The following is an 18,717-nucleotide window of genomic DNA, read 5'->3' as shown; positions in this document are numbered from 1 at the left end:
TTTTAATCTCCAGTTGCTTCGATGACATATCCGGTATAAACACATATATACAGATATATATATATATATATATGTGTGTGTATATATATATATATATATATATATATATATATATATATATATATATATATATATATAGATAGATAGATAGATAGATAGATAGATAGATAGATATAGGTGTTGAAGATTTCAGTTAGTCGTGAAATAATAATAGGGAAAATGAGATGCTGTTTGTGTCTTTATGATGAATACAAAATCCCGGGGGTTGCAAGAATCAAAGTATTCTGTACAAATTTGTCTACTTTCTCATGTCAGAATACGAAACATGAGGCAGCGAAGTGAGACAGATTTTAAAAATCTGTATAATTGTCATAACAATTTCATTAACAATTCAGAATAAACTATTGTACTTAGCCTGAAAATTAGATAGTTGAGCACTGTATATCTTACACAGAGGCCGACTGGATAGCGGCTTAATATCCTAACCTCGCTCAATCTTAAAGGAACATAGAGAAAAAAGTGAGAGGGTAAAAAAAAAAACATAACAGACTCGCCTCAGGGGAGAGGGAAGGTTATAAGCAAGTATGAAACGAAGGAGAGAAACCTAAACTTACTGTATCATGTTTTCATATTGATAAAGAATATTAAATATTAAGATAAGGTATGCCTCCTCCTGACTTAACAGACATCATCATTTTTAGATGACAAAACTCGTGAAAACCATGTGAATCAACAGCCAAAATATAATGAAAGTGTTTCAGTTACCTAAATCATTCTCAGCAATAATATTGTTTTAAGGCAAATATAATGTTATAATGGAGCTGATGTGGTCAAATGCATAGAAAATAAATATCTTACTGGCGTCTTCTGAACAATGACTTGGAATTAGAAGAAATTAATAGAGAGGGTAGAAAGCCTCGATATTCACTTCCTTTTCCTTATTTTACAATTCCTAACACATAAATTTACATATTTTAGTTCTTCGGCAATATTAATAAATTTCTCATAATTATTAAAATGATAGACTTTAAAGATGAGTTCTTTATGAAAACCTATTCGCTATCTATAATACAGTAAGTTATTCAAGAACACTTACACACACGAACAGTGCAGTGGAGACAAAAAAAAAAAGGCGTGCCAGCAGCATAAGGAAGAAATAATGTAAAACATAAATAATTGTTCATTTGTAAGCCCCAACCTTGAAAAGTATAAAAAAAGAGATAGATGAAATACTTTATTGCCACTCTGTATCCATGAATACGTAACGCGAACAGAAGTGGTGGGATTGAGGATCTTTTAGAGGTTTGGAGGAAGACACAAGGGGGTGGGCAGGGGGGAGGGAGTGGGTGTTCTACGATAAGGGTGATGGTGGGTGGGGATGTGGCTGCTGTCAATGAGGTCTGCTGGCATTACTGATCAGGTCTGAGACTCGAAGACACCTGATGAAATATTCCTGGGAACACGAGGCAGGGGTGCCGTCGAAGCTTGTTGTCGCACTGGGACTTCGGGTCGTGGGAGTAAGCGTGGCGTGAGTGCTTATCGACCAGTGACAGACATTCCCTAATGTTCTTGTAAAAGGGAATGTAACCGTAAACTGCGCATTAAAAAGTCAAGTTTGCCTTCCTGGGAAACTCGGGTCTGGGAAAGCACTTCAGGCATTGCGAAGGAAGCTGTTGAGTTCGGTCTGCTTGAAGCTGAAATGTTAATTTTGGCGAGGAGTTAAGTTTAGTGGAAATGCATAAGGGAAAGACATGCTTGAAACTGGAGATTTCTGAATGGTATACGACATAATACTTTATGTATATCATATTATATCATCTTATTTTATAATCCATTATAATTTCTATGACTTTTTGATATTTCTGGTGATGTTCGTTTCAATATCAGCATGAGAAAATTTCTTATTTCTCACAGGAGCGAAAAATGAAGGACACACGCACACATACAGTACATGCATACATACATACATACATACATATATATATATATGTGTGTGTGTGTGTGTATATATAAACACAATACCCCTCATAGGAAATGACTCCAAAGAAGAATAGGTAGCAGTCGCTGTTACTTATACTAATCTCACTTCTTTGTCACACAAATTCACTCATCCGAATTCACCCTACAGCTTATTTTCACATCGCTTTTCAGCTAGTAATATTTTCAATGATTACTTCTCCTATGACAAAACATTAGTCAGATATTCAGTCGAATCTCTTCTCTTTTTATATCAACGAACTTACTCTTCCAGGAAGATTAAATAAGAACAGTATGTGACTTTTGTAGTCTTACAAACTCATTTCGATATCATTTTTCTCTTGCGATTGTAGAATTTTGGGTGTGTTTTAGCAACTACATATTCCTAACAATGAAGTTTCTTTCAGAACACATTTCCATAAGGCACTACGTTCCCATGCACTGAAAGCACCCCAGGTCTATCATAACTTTCTCTTTTAACTACCTTTGCATTTAAATCAGCAATCATTCATTTCTTCTGTGCCACATTTAATCCAATGATAACGTTTTGTTCCTTCGCAGACCCATTCCTACGTGAGCACAAGCTCCATACCCCTACAAAAATTGGCAAGAATCTTTTTTTTTTTTTGTACCCTACGGGAATGAAAGAACCCTTCTTTGCCTTAGGACTTTGTGTATCATTATCTATACCCATTGGCCTTCATAGAGCAGTGAGCTGAGGTTGTATCCATTACAACCAAGGCGATAGCTGGATGTTTATTATTACAACCATGAGAATAACGTAAATTACCGAAAGTATTTTTATATACTTTGAGAAATAACGCTGTATAACAGCAAACCACAGAACAGCGCGATTTTACCCGTATCTGTCATTATACGAGACGGATAATGGAGAAGGCACTGAGAGCGTGAGCAGACGGGAATATATCGGCCATCGATCCTCCTGATACAAACCAGTGGCTGGAGAATACGTGAGTACAAGAGGGGGTGAAGAAGAGGATGGCGAGGTGGGGGAAGGGGTGGGGCCTTAAAAGGGGTGGTCCGAAGGGGTCCTGGGGAAGAAGAAAGGGAGGATGGAGGCTTAGATCATATTTTCACGAGAAAAGGCACTTCGCTGACACGGGAGGGGCAAAAAACTGATTTTTTTCTTTTCGTTCTTTTTTTCACTGGAGGAGCCGATGTTGTTTATCAGTGTGTTACTTATGTGGAGGACTTTTTAGTATAAACGAATTTCATTCCTTTGTCGAATGCTCTTTTAGTTTTGGCCACGAGTCTTTTTAGTATTTTATTTACTACTTTCCATAACATACAGTCCCATGAAAATTTGGGACCTTCTGAATTTTCATTATTCATGATGAGTACACACACTTATGGATAATCACAAAGAGAGGCCATTAACTTGTAGACCAAAGACTAAAAAGCCTGTCGTTGAAAAGTCGAGTCATGTGCAAAAAGCAATAAACAAGGGAATAAAGATTATGAAATTCAAGATAAAGTAGCAATCCTTCAGCCTCACTTCTGTTACGACTTTCAAGTTGAACTGGTACTAAATCAAATTGAAGTTACGGAATTACTTAAGGTAAACTACCTTTTTGACGATGAGAGTTTATTGTTTTACTCAGATTTGCTAGAAACTGTATTGATTTTATTTCAATGCTTTGCAAGAATGAATTTTGCAGATATTAATTTTACTTCAATGCTTTGCAAGAATGCATTTTGCAGAACTGTTAGAGGTTAACTAATAATGTAGTTACCGGTAACACTACAGATAAACTATTATTATTATTATTATTATTATTATTATTATTATTATTATTATTATTATTATTATTATTATTATTATTATTATTATTATTATTATAACATGGTGATCAAAATAAAATAAAGCCTGTCGAGCATTTCGATTTTGGTAGTCTCTTTATAGTCTTCGGTAACTACTTTTGGCTGTCATAAATACTGCATTATTAATCCTGGTTATTAGTGTCATTATTTTTACAGATTTTATTTATCTGGAATCATTTTCGTTTATTCATATATATCTTTCCCATTATATTTTAGATATATTTGTGAAAAGTACAAGTTTTACCCACACACACACGTGCACAAAACACACACACAAACTTATATGTATTTATATATATACATATACAGTATATATATATATATATATATATATATATATATATATATATATATATATATATATATATATATATATATTACATATATACTCCGTGGATAATTTACATCACTGGTATAGTTAAAAGAGTATAATTGAAAATCTGCCTTTAACCTCAGAAAGGGAGTGATATAGAAACAATGGTACCAGAAACTGCAATAATAATAATAATAATAATAATAATAATAATAATAATAATAATAATAATAATAATAATCCCGTCCCACATCCGAATTATCAACACCTGAGATACTGTACCAGGTCAAAGAGCAATCTGTAAAGGACAAAAATAAATAAATAAATAAAAACTGTAATAAAATGAATCTTTAGAAAATCTTCCATTCATGAGTTCAAGGAATTCCTTCCACTCTCCCCTAAGTACACACACAAACACACATGCACACACACACATACACAAAACCGATTCTGTGGATTTAGCTTCGAATCACCTCAAAAAAAGGTCAGTCAATCTTACCAAAATTTATGGAGAATATTTAAAAGTACCCTTTTTGAGAAAAAATAGTTTCCTAGCTCTGTGACGACTTATGTTAATAAAAAAAAAGTAAACTGGGAAAACTATTCATACAGCACGTTAGTATGAACGAGCGAAAGTATTGCCTATTCCTTTTGAGTATGACGATGCTAATAAATCTGTTTGATGATTCTAATTAATAGATGTATTTAAAAGCACATACGGTTGGTATGAATAGTGTATGGAAGACTTTTCTGTTTATTTCTGCGTTCAAGGCTCTTATTAGGGACGCTATTTAAATAAAAAAAACGGTCAATCAGTCACTCAATAAGTTGGAGAATTCGTAGACTGCAAATCCTCGCTAAGACTGAGCAATTCAACCTTAACCGCCTCCCTCCCCCCGCCCTACCAGAGCGCACGTATCAAAGAGGAAAAACTCCTATCTAGATTTGGACACCTACAAAAACTAATAACTTGCTACTTTTTTGTTATTAGGCTTCTTTTCCTAATTGGTAATATTATGTGAAAATAGACAAATAACTCCCTGAATAATCCTGGTAACAAAATAATACTCAAACCTAACCAAAAACATTACCTTCTTGTCGGTGGTAAGTATCAGTTCTTTTTTTCCCGTCCCTGACTGAAAAAGGCCTCGTTGGCATAAGGCCAGCTTAATATAACAACAACAAACCTTACTTCCCTTGGAAGCCCGAGCGAAAAACGAATCGTGAATTTCTACACATTTCGCTGATGTAATTCTTTACACGTCTCTCTTCAAAGATTTTTAGGACCATGACACTTTTGACATTTAGATTTATTTTCACCTTCCCGCGCGGATACGCGTGCTCACTGGAAGGCGCACAGGTGTACGGGGAAAAGAATTTTATACCGGTCTGAATCATGATTTCACTTTCAATTCGTGTAAGCTTAAAAACCGATAAAGCAAGACCTCTTTAGGACTTCAAAGAATCTCATGATAACAGTGTGCCATTCATTTCATTTCCCTTTTACTGGCCTGCAGGTGCCATAGGTGGATTAAGCTGAATTTTCACGTAAAGTTACTATTCTCCTTCCCTGTTTCACTCTATTGCAACTCTAAAGCAAGGTTAGTCTTAAGTCATTACTGTTCTGTAAATTCATGTATTTATCATCAACAGCTAAATCCTTGATAAGGACCAGTTGGGTGATGTAAGGGTATGTTTCTTGCGCCTGTTTGTTCATTAGTGATTCTGACTTCCCTTATCCTCTACAGATTTGAAATTTAACCACTCACGTCTACAGTATTGTCAGGTTTAATGTATGTAGCAACTTACAAACGTTAGATTTTATCCCTACCTGTCTGAGAATAAATTTTGGATTTTGAGAGTTCTTGTATGAATTATTTTTCTAGTCGCTGGTACAGGGGCAGAACTTTCACTGCCCTCCTTTACATATCTATATAAAATCTTCAAGCTGAGCAATAACATAGCCCTTATTTCAAGTTCTAATTCCTTTTTTCTCCTTCAAAAAGAATCTGCGACTCTGTTCTGTCTCTCTGCAATGAATCCTTAGGATGTAACTTTCAAAGGCCTCAGAATCATATCCCACGTCTTTGCAAGGTCCATGAAACGCACATAATACTAAGCTATCCCAGATGTTACCGTATAAGTAATAGAAATCCTAGTCTGTTCACTAGTCTATTTTCTCCTCCATTCTTAGCAGTGAGAGTGTGTGTGTGTGTGTGCGTGCGCGCGTGTGTATGTGTGTGTGTGTGTGTGTGTGTGTTGTCACCTCTTCTTTTGAAGGTCATTCTGTCATTAAATCTAGGAGAAGACCCGCTGATGTAATTTTTTCGTGTGGTACAGCTAGTAAGTGTAAATCATTCGTAACGTATACATGGCTTACAATTTCATTGATTTTTACTCTGTTTGTGCCTCATACTGCTCATTCAGTCACTCTGTGACACACTGGGTCTCTATCCAAGCGCCTACAATCTGCTGCTTTGACTTTTGACTTTTGAGTGGTCATATGGTGCTGGCAATTCGAAACTACATTGAAATTTTCAAAGTTATTCAAGGCTGAAGTCCAGAGAAGACATGAGAATATCCAGATTTTTAGAACAAAAGAACTATTGTTTAGAAGGAGGCTGCACAAGAGCTTTACCTATATTCACAAATAACTAGAAACTAAGATACACAGTGATTTTAGTTAGAAAGGAGTGCAAAAGTAGAAAGTACTTTTGGAAAATTGAATGCCACGCCTTTATTTATTGTGTAACTTAATTAAAAGGTTTTCCCGAATATTGTCAAAGCTATTAAAAGCTAATTTCCGATTAATAACAATAGTAAAAATAATGTTGCTCTAATAAGTGGTACCATAAAAAAAATCGGGCAACAGTAACTGCCTTATACATTCGGTAACCGCGGAATCAAGGATAAAGTCTGATGTGCGAAAACATTCACTTCATATACCAAAGCAAAGGCATGTCTTATAACATCATAAAACAGTAACAATAATAAAAATAAAAATAATGATAATGATGGTGGCGATTACAGCCAAGTAACAGTATACTTAATGCTAGTGGTAATAAGATGTAGACAATATTAACATTAATAATGACAGCCTAGAAAAAAATGCTCATTAAAGAATATCCTGACAGGTGATAACAATTTTACCATAAAAAAAATTTGCGACAACAAATGGGATAATATGATATTTTTTTAAAATGGAAATGACAAAAAAATAACTTACAATTAGACGTCATAAGTGGAACGAGGGGATCCAGATAGACAGACAGATGTAAAGGACAGGGTAGAAAAAAGGGGTGTATGTACGGTAAAGGGTGAACATCGAGGCAGTGCTGTCAATCACGGTAATGCGTGTTTAATATCGGCAGTGATACATGGGAGGGTGAGTTAACACCCATAACATAGGGAGCATTGCGTTCGTAAGGACTGGAACACTTTCTGTTAGAAAGGGAGAAAGCAGGCAAGATCGGAACTCCCTTCGAACATGCTGTTGGGGAAAGAGAGAATGATTGGGATGAGGAGTCCTTTGAAACGCTCTTTGTCCTGGAGAGAAAAAGAAAGCACCCAGGGTAAGAGCCTTCTTGGGGCTATTGAAAGCAAATCAGGGTTGGTTGCTTAAAAAAAACCCACTGGGCTGTGGATAAAGAAAGCAATCAAGATTGCTTTGAAACGCCCATTGCACTGGGTTGGAGAAAGTAATAGGGATGAGCACTCTTTGAAGACTCGTTTGTGTCAGGGATGGAGAGAGGAATTTAGATGAGGACTCCTTTGCAACACCTTTGTGTTGGGGATCGTGAAAACACTGATAAATAGGACCCCCTTGGGGAATTCTTTGTGTTGGGGATAGAGAGACGAATTTTTGTTGGGTTGGAAAAAACGATTCTGATGAAAACTTGAAAATTCATTTATGTTGGGGATTGAGAGAATTTCTCTGAGACATCATTTGTGTTGGGATGGAAAAATCAATTAACGTGAGGATTTCCTAAATAATCCTTTATCTTGAAATTGAAAGAAAAATTAGGCTGAGGACTCCTAGAAAATTCCTTCGTGCTGAGAAAGGAAAGGAAACCTGAATAACCCCTCCCTTGAAAGGCCTTATCCATTAGGGGGAGAAGTTGTTCAGGGTGAGATATCCTCAAAATCGTTTGTCTTGAGGAGAAGCATTCAGTGTAAGAGCAATCCATAAGGCATCCTTCTTGTTGTAAAGGGTAATTCTTATCCTCATACTTTACGTATAAGGATAAGAATTTCCCTCGCAGCACCTTACACCTTGGGGAAGGAGAACGTGTCGGAGTATAAACTCCCTTGAGGTGAAAATTTTAAAGGATAAGACTCCAGGAGACATTAAGGATGAGAATAAAAAAAAAACCGTGAAATCGACGAAACGAGACTTTTTAAAACCATCATCGGAAGCATCCTTTGTGTTGATATGACAGAAGCCATTAGGGTTAACTGAATTTTTCTTTTGATTGACTTCAGTATGACCTGATGGTCAAGTGCCACTTTTTCCAGTTTAGATATTGGAACTGGAGTCAGTGACCCTTGCTCTTATGATTCCAGTTCAATTCAAGGAATCATACCAAGTAAAACATTATAAAAATCTCAAAGTTATTCATTAATTCATAGTTAATGAACGTGCTAAGAAAACTCCTGGAACAACTATATTATCTTGAATGAAACTGCGAGATTCTTTTTCAGAATAAGGAGTAATGATAGCAAAATAGTATATTATCGACTAGAATTTTTGTTTAGTGCCGACAAAAACATAATCCATGACTGCCTTTGGGTATTAATAAGAAAATAATTTTTTTTTTGCATTTCTCACTTTCTTCCTCATTATTTGAAATGAAATAGTATTCTCTAGAAACTTGGTATTAAAATTCGTAGTGCTCTGGCTATTTATGAATAATAATACTGAGAATTACAATAATTGTTCTCTTAGTTTTTCGTCAGCTACTTGCTTACTGCTTTATTTAAACATTTAAAACAATAAAAAAATTTTATCTTTGCAACAGCCATATTAAATCTGCTCGGGAGATATCTCCGAAAGCATCAGATAACGATCTCTCTTTGAGTCGAAATCGATCGAAAGTTGATACTGCAATCTGTGTTCTTGAAGACTGACTCTGAGGTACTTGATGCAAAGTTGTCTGAGAATAAAAAAATACTAACTTTTGCTTTTGCCAAACTGAGAAAGTCTTACACCTTCATCTCCTTCATATGGCGTTTTCTGTAGCGCACAATTCTTCCATATCTCGTCACACAGTATTAAGACATTTCTGACTACTTATTATACTATCATATAACTTTCGTATAAATCTAGAAAAAGAAAGATAAGTGTTGTAACTGAATCCAATGTTGACTTTGAAAAAACTAAGCAAAAACCGAATGCTTTAGAAACCAAAGAATGGATTGATGAAACTTTCCCAATTCTCTCTCTCTCTCTCTCTCTCTCTCTCTCTTGCTTGCTCGTTTTCGATGGGAAAGCCAAAAAAGCATTGCGGAGGTAGAGCACGTGGACGGCGCATACCAAAGGCGTGACAGCTTGATTCTGTCTGTACAGGCATACATACACGAAATCCGGGGAGGAGGAGAGGGACCAAACGCAGCCCCCCGCACGTGCACGACTGGCTACACTTGACAGCTCGAATTTGTACGTACATGCCGGCGTACATACCAATGGCTTGGCCCAGGTGCTGGCCATGGCAATTGTACATGCATTTGAGGATCCTTCTCTTTATAACAAAACACGTTTGTTGCTGTGGAATTGGTCGAAAGATACTGCGGCGGCGACGCCACTGCGAGTTGGTGCGCTGGGTTGCTGGTGAGTAGTTGATGCAAATGACGTCATGATTTTTATTTATGGAGATTGTAGGATGCTACATGATGCGAGTAATAAGCGAAGCTGCGATAGACACGGGTATCGATACTTTCCTCTTTTCTCTGTTGTTAGATAGGAATTATACGACAGCTTAGGTCAGTGTCAATGACGCAATAAGCGAATGACGCAAGGTACATTGAATGTCCTCCTGAAACAGTAGCTTATGCCCAGTAATTAACATAGTCTAACACCATTTTGAATGCATATATCCATTTATTTTTATAATCAAGGTAGTTTCTTCTTATTAGGATTAAGTAATTCAAAATGATTTTGTCAGGAACCATCCGGACCACCAACAGTGAACGAAAAAGTAATATTCTGCTGATGTTACTTATGCGATCTCCTGAATAGCACACTTACATATGATTAACAATGTGGAATAAGGCCGTGACAAATCAGTGAAGGGTTTACAGTTTTATAGGTTTATTCACGATTGTAAATCCTGAACGTAATACTAGGAGCAACATTCATTAAAATGAATAACGTTGTTATAAGTTAAACTACACCGACATCTAGATTATATCCCAAGTGTTCATTTCTATATGTGTATATATATATATATATATATATATATATATATATATATATATATACATAGATATATATATGAATAATCATATGTATATATACATATATAGACTATGTAAAGTATTACATCTCTTTCTGTCTAAAGTATTTATTCTCTTTATATATATATATATATATATATTATGTATATATATATATATATATATATATATATATATATATATATATATATATATATATATATATATATATATATAAGTATCAAGTCTTTTTGGGGTGAGGGTACCAACCCCATGCCCTTTCCTTTACCCTTTCTTCGACCCAGAACAGTCGATTAACCATCGGACACCTAGTTCACAGGTTAATTCAAGAAAAAGGCATATATAGCAATATCTGAATACCGGACGAGGCATAGGGTTAGTTAACATTCTCTGGAACCATCCCCTCCAAAAGGAAAAGATACATAGTTCACACACACACACACACACACACACACATATATATATATATGTGTGTGTGTATAAATGTATATACATACACACACATATGTGTGTGCGTGTGTCTGTGTGTGTGTGAGAGAGAGAGAGTGTGCGTGCGTGTGTATGAAGGAATTATAGAGCAAACCTTCACATATGGAAGCTATCGTGGAAGTTAAATGCAGGAGGAAAGAGAAAGGGTTGAAGCAGATGGGACAAACAATCTACGTGAGGTATACGGCCTATCAAGGATTGCAAGGGCAAGAAATGTGGAGCTGTACAGAAAACATGATAAAATTTTCCTTATGGAGGAAAAGATAGCAAAGTCTTATTCCTTAAACAGTAGTTATTAACAGCGTCAATTGTCTCTAAACTGAACAAAACTATTGCTGTTACAGTTGTTGGTACTGTCACCTCCCTTTTTGACAAATTTGTTTGAAGTAAAATTGTAATTTACTCTACATGATTTTTTGAATTATAATAATGTACTTTTTTAACCCTATCGGGGGTCCCTGTGTTATATGCCAGTAAAAGATGACAAATGCAAGCAAGCGGTGAAAAGTTATGTGTAACTCCCGTAGATATTATTCGAATTAGTTAAATACCCACTTTCTTACATGGCATCAGCGAAGGGGGAAGAATACAGGTAATAAATTTCTTCCAAGTTTATACCGTCTTCTTTTCCATTGTTCTGCTAAAATTTACCCAATGAATTTTCTTATCTGCCGTATTATTCCATAGCGATGAAGAGAGAGAGAGAGAGAGAGAGAGAGAGAGAGAGAGAGAGAGAGAGAGAGAGAGAGAGAGAGAGAAAGAGAGAGAGAGAGGACTAAATATCCTGTACGTTATTTTGCATAACTGTGTAATGTGATATGTGAATGAATGTTGAATCAAAGAGCATATTAGAAAATATAACAAATAACTGTTTGTCGGTACTGAAAGAAAATGTGTAACATTAGCCATTTTACTCATGGTTGAACTCTTCACTCGACGTTATGTTATTAATTAACATGATTAACACTTATTCCATTTTTCGAAGACATGTTGCCTTTAAAAAAAGTATATGCCACGACAGATAAAGAGAGAATGTGAAAGAATATTGACATTGAGGAACAAGAAGACTCTACAGGAAACACTTTTTCAAATGAGGCGATTTGTGACATCACACGAGAGGGTAAACAAAAACGCGTACAGATAATTCCAGGAACATGTTTTAGGGAAGTTCGCTCTACGGGACGAATTTCAAGCCGACAGTAAAAATGATTACAAGAAAAATAAAAGCAATAGTCAACTCTCTCTCTCTCTCTCTCTCTCTCTCTCTCTCTCTCTATGCACAATGATTTTTTATGTCTCCACTTAATTTACTCTTACTGCTATTGTGTATTATCATAATTCATTACTAGTACCATTGCTAAAAATAATAATAATAATAATAACAATAATAATAATAATAATAGTAATAATAACCGGAAGAAAAATAAGAGGATGAATTTCTCTCTCTCTCTCTCTCTCTCTCTCTCTCTCTCTCTCTCTCTCTGCACAACATTTCTTCCTCCGCATACTTCTCTGCAATACTGAAATTAATATATTATCAGTATCAAATTAGGTTATTACTGACGATACTAAACATTACTTTTGCAGAGTAAAGAAGTCAATAAGGTCGTCTCAGAAAGGGAAAAATAAGAGCGAGGGTCGTAATAAGGAGACGTGTCTGATGCATTTAATGAGAATTCAAGTTGAAGCTCTGTTAATTTTCGTGCGGATTTCGCGTTGAGGTTTTATTAAACCTCCGGGCAGCTTGAATGGGCTAATACAGTTTTTATCTCTCTCTCTCTCTCTCTCTCTCTCTCTCTCTCTCTCTCTCTCTTGCTGCTGTGCTATGCATAGAAATAAAAATGTAAAAATATTACATTTTACAATGCGTATTAAATAGTTATTTCAACTTTTTATAAGAAAAATTAGTTCCTAAACATTTCTTGCTTTTACTCTTAACCTGTATGCCAGTCATTTTACAGAATGTATAACCACTACACGCAATCAGTAATATGGTGCAAATACACTTGATCGATTGATTGCAAGTTATATGGCATCAATGCAGAAAAACTGAAGATTTTAAAGACAAGCTTCTGACTGCTACACTTCTTTTTTTTAATATTTCATTACATAAAAAGCTATTTGTTTTATCAAGTTGTTTTTAATATGAGCACATTATTTTCATTCATACCATAAAGTCCTTGTAATAGATAAGCAACTGAATCATTATTGCCTGTCTTAACACTCAGCATCTTAAGTATGCAAATATTGTTTGTTTGGGAACCAATGATGTTATTCACTCGGACTTAATTTGTTTCGACGTACATGCGGTTGAGGTTCCAGATCAGATTTTTTTTTTGTCCTAGTGCATTGTGGGTAAAGATGGCCAGCGTATTTTCAACGTCTTGTTATTTTCATCTGGAAATGTGGTACGAGGACAATGCTGAAACCTGATCGGTTGTTTTGTTGTGGGTTCAAACATTGCTTAAAAAAAACCCGCTTTCATTTCTTAGTCAAGGCTTCCTTAGTGCAGGTGTGCAACTCTTGTTCCTTGGATTATTTTCGGTTGTACTGCTAAATTTTATACTATTTTTCATGCTCCACTGGGACAGGCAATTACTCTTCTTCGGGAGCATTCAGTACTTCCATATTCTTCAGGCTACCCGAAGAGCAATTCTCTTTTAACTGATCGGGAAGACAGACACTTATGGTATCGTAACCATTCGGTGAAAGATCCAAAGACGGAGAAGTGTAGGCATGATTATTCTGCAAGTGTTTATAAAGGTACTCTCCTTGAAGGTTCACACGATCCAGTAAGGATATTTCTTGTGCGTGTGAGTTTTGGGGTGAGTAAGAGTTGGGACCACCATGCTGTAATTGTCTCGAGATTTTATCATAAACTAGTGTAATTGCGGGCGCTTTTGTTCAAAGGTGACTGACTTAGCTTAGCGACGTTTGGGTGTTTGGAGAGACTGAGAGAGGCTAAAAGGTTTTTTATTGTGCCTCTTGTGGGGTCATTGGCTCGTAAGCGCGATGCTGCTACTTTAATGCCTTTGTTTACGACTATACTAGTAACCTGGCAGCATTATTATGGTCTGCCTATACTCGTAAAAATCTGTTGTCGTTAGGTTACGTGCCTAAGACAATATATCCCACTGAACATTTTGTGGACCCCTCTAATCAACATAGATGCATACAAAAATACTGAACGTCTTTAGAGTGGTCAAAGACTGGAATAGGAGGCTGTAACAGACTGGACTATATCCGACTATATATTTCCAGGTTTCTTTTTGTTACCAAATTTACAGACGCCCAGCTGCTGCATCATTTTTGTCCCAAATACCTATAGTAATCGGCCCTACCTTCCTCAGTCTGGAATCCAGTGGCCTTCAGTATCAAGAAAAGGAGAAGACGAGTCAGAAGTTGGTCACCCCGTGAAACTAATGCCGTTTCTGATCCGATTCTAGTAAGATTTATTAAACACTTTCATAGTAACACCATGCACCAAGTTAGGTTAGGTTCGGTGTAGTTGCTTAGGCTGAGACCCTATTAACTCTTAAAATGCATAGTGCGCTAAGTTGGGTGGGTGGGCGTCTTGGCGGTGAAGCCATCACAGCCGTAAAAGGATCCAGTGTCTTAGGTTAAGTAAGGTTCAGTCGCACCCCTATTACTAATTTCAACTGTCAATGCCCTATGTTTGGCTAGGTGGGAATGCCCACGGGGTGCGATTCCGCCCGGCCAGGTAATGGCCTAGTACCCTAGGTTAGATTAGCCTAAATACATACCTGTATTTCACTTTGTGTTTTCCGCCACCCCAATAAAACTCAGGTTTCACACAATGGTCCCCCGTAATTGTATGATATAAGGGGGTCCATTATCTCTAAAACTTTAGTTTTCTGTCAACATAAACGTCAGAAACGTTCAAGACAAGCTCAAAACATAGGAAAATCGTATTTTCAACTCCAGAATGTGATCTTGGTTTAAAATAAAAAGTTTCCAAGACCTGACCTTGTGTGTGATCAAATTAGGTCCTCTTTGCTATCATTTTAGCTATTTCAAATACTTAATTAGTTCTTGATTAAATATGTTAGGTCATCACAGCATTTTGTAATTTCCCATTTAGAGGCTCCTTTCCAGTTTGAATTCTAGGAACTGTGATCAAATTTAATACGTGTGTGTATATATATATATATATATATATATATATATATATATATATATATATATATATATATATATATATATATATATATATATATATATATATATATATATATATGCATATAGGGGCTGACCAATGTAACCATATAGATTAGAACGGAAAGTTATAACAATATGATGTTTGTAATCTTTGTTACGCTGCTTTGTATGTTCGCAAAACATCAACGCGAATATGAAGGTCATATGGATAAGAACGCACGAAGTCTTTTAGATACTAAAACAGCTAATAGGCGCATCTTAAATTCGATTTACCACATTCTTTCTGTCGACCATTTTCCATCCGTACACAACTACTCGGTGATGGCCGAGATCCTCATGTAAAGTATAAAGCATGAAGTATAAAGACTAGATAGCTGGGAAAACATATAAAGTTCAGCGACGAAGCAATTTCCCCCCTAGATGAATCAAGCAACAGATAATTGTGCTTGATGCTGAAGTACTTGAAATCTACGATTGTTTGAGGAAGGACAAGTAACACTGCCCAGAAGTGATTGAGAAGATGATATGACGTCCATACTTTTTCCCTACTCATGCCTCGATTACGTGAGGTACCCTCAACAAATCAGGGATTCGTCGATTTTGGAACAGTAAATGTCCATATAAATGGATTAGATGGCTTACTGAATGACCACCCATATGACCAGACCTGACACTTTTCGGTTATTTTTTATAAGGGAACGCGCTAAATTAATTATTTACGTTAACAGATCAAGACAATGGTCGCCGTAGAACTTGTCGCGATAAAAACAAATTCTGCTATGATTAGTAATGTGCAAAGGTCTAATTCCAGATGGATTACAAATTGTTCACGGAAATATGAATTTCAAATTTGAACACATATTTCAGCTATTAGGTACTGAATAAATATGATTTCATAATGAGCTCTTCATTACAAATTCCTGTATGACAAGACTTATTGTCCAATATATATACACATTGTATGTATATGTGTGTGTAGATGTAACGCCTTTACAAACCTGCAAGGAAAGAATAATTCTATTGACCTTCCATGAGAGAAAACCCGTAGATAAAAACTGACTACCTACAAGGAGTAATAAAGCAATCAAGCCTGATGGATTTCCCTTACCAGAAATTAATCTCTCATTACTGTAATGAAATACTTCAATACTTTGCCAAAGGAAAAGTACAGATGAAAGGAGAATGTGATATTCTAATATTCCTGAATGTCTTATTGAAGAATTACTTATCAAGTAGAAAGCGAGGTTTTTCCAGGCAAGATAAAAAGAATACCTCAAACAGTATGTGAAAATAAGAGGTTTTGAATCATGGGGAAAATAAATAGGTAAAAATATAATGAAGCACATAATTTGATAAATAAGAGCAAGAAAATCAATACATGAAAAGTCAAACCTAAGTAGTTTTCAAGAAAACTTTGTGTTTTTATAGGGAACTTTAGTATCTCCCTCTCGAAAGCTTGACAACAAATTCTTGTCAATATCACCATACAGGATGATTTACCAATGACATTAAACCATATTAGGTTTTCAGAGATCTTATGTTAATATTGTTGATTCATGGCAATTAGGTTCCAACGAAGCTAATTTTGTCCACAAGTTTTGGTTAATTCTAGATAGCCAATCAACGCAGATGTTACGGGTTGAAAAAATAAAAACTTTTTATTTTGGCTTTAAAGCCTTCGGGATCCAACATGTCTTTCTTTAGCAAATTAACCCTACATATCCCTTTTGGAACATCTTAGAATTGCGGTGACATTACATTGTTTTGGGGGGAACCTGACGCCTATGATGCACCAATTAGGGTTGTCAGAAACGAGAGAGAGAGAGAGAGAGAGAGAGAGAGAGAGAGAGAGAGAGAGAGAGAGAGAGAGAGAGAGAGAGAGAGAGGTAACAATTTTTCTTAGTAGATGAGAAGTTAAACTGAAGTAATGCATGGGTTACTGATAAATTAGGATTTCTAGGGGCTCATCTGAAGAGAAAATGTTGGAAGTCGCGTCCTATATCTCACAGAACCAAAGAAATTTCTAAAATGTTAAAAAAGTTTGCTGTCACTGGTAACCATACCTTCTTCAAAGCAAATAGAACCTGATATGCTTTGCAGTCTTTATAAGCCAAGCCTAAGTTATTTTCGACTCTCCAAATAATGCTTATTATTAGTAGTCGAATTCTCTCACTGGATCATTTATCAACGATACTTGCTGGTCTTTTTGGAAATTATTAATTTAGAAAATGGAATAAATAACCTTTGAATCATTAAGAAATTCGTCCACAAATTCAATACTGGCACGAGATCGAGGTCAAAGCGACTTTCACAAGGTCAGTAATAAAAACAGGGAGATGGTTCAGGTTGGAGTAGGAATCGGGTCGAAAGATATACCCAGGATATACCATTAAACGCAATCAAAGAAGTATAGCACCATAAACTTCATCATCTTTACAAGAGTCTCTCCAGCTTAGAATTTTTATAAGTTTGTATATCTGTATTTACTAAATGTATTTACGTACGAATTGTATATATACTTTTCGAGTGAATTTAATTAAAGGGACTTAAAAGATGTGGTGAATCTACCTCCATTTGAGGTTGAGGTTAATTCTGTTATATGGGATTAGCTTAGGAAGGTAATTTCTAAATGGCGAAAGACAACAATGGAAGTCCGACCACCGATAGCAAATGAAGATGAACGAAAGTCGAATACTATAATGATCTCATTTACCAACCCCGTAGATCAAGAAGTTATTGACACCACATCTCTCATTTACCTCTCAGTATCTTGCAAGAATGCAACAAAAACCTTAAATTTATGTATCACCGATTGAATTAATCTAAGGTAAGTCCCTGTAGGGGAATAGCGCCCTCAGTGCACCTCACGCGGTTCACTGTAAGCATTACTTAAGGTTATTTGCAGCGTCCCTTTCGGCCCCTAGCTGCAACCCCTTCCATTCCTTTTGCTATACCTCCGTTAACATTCTCTTTCTTCCGTCTTACTTTCTACCCTTTCCTATAACAATTGTTTCAACATTATTTTCAGTGCTGAATGACCTCACTGGTGCCAGCGCTTGGCCTTCGGCCCAAATTTTATATTCCAGTTCCAATCTAAGGAAAATAAAGGGCACACAGACACTCGATTTGAACGGCAGGTTAGATCAATGGGTCCAATAAAAATGTTGTTATGGTTTTAAACATTTCTGGTAAGCGATCTCCAGCCTTAATAAAATTAAAATAAGTTTTTGAAGGTATGGTAGGACAAAGAAATGAAACGAAATGAGGAAATTCATAATAGAGCGAAAGAAACCCGATACAGTACGGATTGTGGAACGGAGACCAACTACAGGAGCGCATCCTGTAAGATCTCAGGGAAAAAGGCTGAGGAGGAAATTGACGGTAAAAGGGATTGAGGGGCAATTCCAGTACTTCCCAGTAATTCCCAGCGGCTCAGAAATGACCCTTTTTCCCCTTGACCTTGA

At 36.0% G+C, this 18,717-nt stretch overlaps 1 long non-coding RNA gene across 1 annotated transcript in view; it reads left to right on the top strand.

Moving 5' to 3' along the window:
- The window catches only part of LOC136825454 (uncharacterized), a 604,931-nt gene that overhangs the window by 49,914 nt on the left and 536,300 nt on the right, over nt 1–18,717 (top strand). The gene's annotated exons all lie outside the window — the stretch shown is intronic.

Source organism: Macrobrachium rosenbergii, chromosome 37 (genome assembly GCF_040412425.1).
Source record: "Macrobrachium rosenbergii isolate ZJJX-2024 chromosome 37, ASM4041242v1, whole genome shotgun sequence".
Taxonomy (NCBI): Eukaryota; Metazoa; Arthropoda; class Malacostraca; order Decapoda; family Palaemonidae; genus Macrobrachium; species Macrobrachium rosenbergii.
This window is presented reverse-complemented; position numbering and strand designations above follow the sequence as displayed.